A 2,447-nucleotide genomic window follows, 5' to 3' on the forward strand; every position below is an offset into this window, starting at 1 on the left:
TTATTGCACTGAGCCATCTCCCTGGCCCCTCCTGGAACTTTCTGATCAGGAATTTTTCTCTAGATTGATAGAGCTGTGACCTACAGCTAACCGCAGCTGTGTGTCAGGAAGCAGGGTGCCCAGTGCCTGTCAGACCCCGGGACTCGGAACTGGCTTGGGGCCAGCCTCCCAACGCGGTTCCGCAGGGCCTGGGAGCTTCCTTCCTGCAGCCCCCAGGGAGCGCTCTGCTCAGCTCGCTTTCCAAGTAGGTTTCCTCACCCCAGTCACTCGTCCTTGTCCTTCGTGGGGGAAGTGGTGGGTGTGGGTTCACCCTTCCTCTCATGTTCATCGTGTGTTACCCGTGGGCGTGGGGCCGACCTCTGTGTCCATGCGTGGATGTGGTGGACAGGTTTGTACCCCGTGGAGTCCGACTCAGCCATGGAAACCCCATGTATGGGCACAAGGATGGAGTGGAGAACATAAGGGAGGGAAGAAATCGGGGCACGCGGGCGGCGTGTGAGCCGTGGCTGACTCCGGAGCATGGGGAATAGCTCCTGGCGCTTTGAATTGAGTTTCACAGTTGTGGCAGGAGCGGGCGCGGCGCGAGGCCCACTCCGGATCTGCCGCACGCAGTGTGCGCGCGTGCTAACTTGGCCCACTCACAGCGCAGCGCTGTGCTCCCATGGCAGTCAGATCGACCTTCGAGGGTCTCCTGCGGTCTGCCTTCTCTTCCTCTTGTCCTCCTATGGATGTCTGCTTGCGTCTCACTGGTCGAAGCTGTGTCATGTGCTTAACACACACTTCAGCAATAGGAGAAGTAGTCTGTCTCTAGCAGACCACCGTGAGGTCCCTGAGAGTCAGGCAGCACACTGACCACACTGCAGCCTGACAAGCTGTCTCCAGCGTTACTGTCCAGGCCAGTGGCGATGGTGGCTTGAATCGGAGCCATTACAGCACTACAGAAATGATTTTGAGATTACATCAGAGGGCGAGTGTGAAGTGCCGCTGACCCCTTAGTTGTGGGCCAAGACAACGCTCAGGCAGCAGCTGCAGAGACGGGACTCACCCTGCAAACAGGGTCATGCCCTGGGCTGCGCACCAGGCACTCCAGGCAGGGCCTTCCCTGGGGAATCCCAAGAAAGCCAAAGGCGAATTCAGAACCCATCTGGGGAGAAACAAACGGGTTTCCTCAGCCTTCAGTGCCAGGAGCAGACTGAGATGCTAAGTGCGAGGGGCCTGCGGGGTGCGCCACAGCTTCTGGTGTTCAGTTCTCCAAGGCTCTCTTCTCACCCCCAGGGGCTCTGAAGGCAGCAGCTTTCTTTTGTCTGCTCTTTGCCGCCAGTGGAGCTGGCCCTACAGCTCTGCTTTGCTTCGTTTTTTAAACATTTAATTTTTGTTTATTTTTAAAGAATACAAAATGGTTTAAAAAATGAGAAACAATACATTTCATTAAACAGTAAAATTTGACAATGGTTGTTGTATTGTATAATGTTATCTTCAAATTAGTTGTTTAGGTTACCAGATATAAACCTGAGAAATTGTTTAAAGAAAGTTATAAGGCTGGGGCTAGCTCTGCAGCGCAAGTACCTGCCTGGCAAGCTCAAGGTTCTGGGTTTGAACCCCGGTACTGGAAGGAAAAAAAGAAGTTACAAGAAATTTAAAAGAAAAAAGAATAAAACATTAACTGCACCTTTCAGTTGACCAGCAGAAATCAGCAGTACAGTTATACAAACTATCGTGTATGTATACAGGAGTATACCCCCCCCGCTTCCTTTTTTATTTTATTTTATTTTTTTTTGCGGAACTGGGGATTGCACTCAGGCCCTTGCGCTTGCCAGGGAAGTGCTTCTTCTACTGAGCCATCTCTCGGCAGTTTTCTCTTTTCTTTTCCCCCTTCCTTTGGTCCTCTTTTCATACGCCGGTTGTTCCTCCCATTGAGCAGATTCTTTCCTTTCCCCCACAGTACTCTTGGTACCTTTCGGATCTTCCCGACGCTGGCAGGTTCTCGCACTAGCGAGACAACGCGCTGTTAGCTCGTGCTTGGGGGACAGCGCAGTCTTGCAGCTTGTGCGCGCGCAGGACCCGGGCTCTGGCTGCTGCCCCTGCCACGTGGGCTGGCCCCGCCGCCTGGAAATCTCGCGCCGGGACCCTCCCCGAGCTCGGGAAGCTGCTCAGCGTGTTCCGGCAGCAGGCCGCACCCGGGCCTGCCTTCGTGGGCGCTCCAGCTGGCCTTGCGCTCCGCCCGCCCGCGGGTGTGCAGGCGGGAAGCGGCGCGAGGGGCGCGGCAGGGCGGCTCCGGCAGCCTGCGCCAGCCTGTTCGCGTGTCTGCAGAGACGCACGGAGCTGAGCATTAGGCTTCTGAACAGACGAATTAGAACTGGAGCCGGAGCTCACGGGCTCAAGGCCGGCGGCGTGAGCTGGCGCGGTCCCGCCCCAGAGCCGCTTGGGGAGCGTCTGCAGAGTCCTGG

General features: G+C 55.9%; 1 pseudogene; it reads left to right on the top strand.

The window, feature by feature from the left end:
* The first annotated feature begins 519 nt into the window (after positions 1-519).
* Positions 520-2,447, top strand: part of LOC101564230 — a 12,145-nt pseudogene continuing 10,217 nt past the window's right edge.

The sequence above is a fragment of the Octodon degus genome, unplaced genomic scaffold (assembly GCF_000260255.1).
Source record: "Octodon degus isolate 3935 unplaced genomic scaffold, OctDeg1.0 scaffold00105, whole genome shotgun sequence".
Classification (NCBI taxonomy): domain Eukaryota; kingdom Metazoa; phylum Chordata; class Mammalia; order Rodentia; family Octodontidae; genus Octodon; species Octodon degus.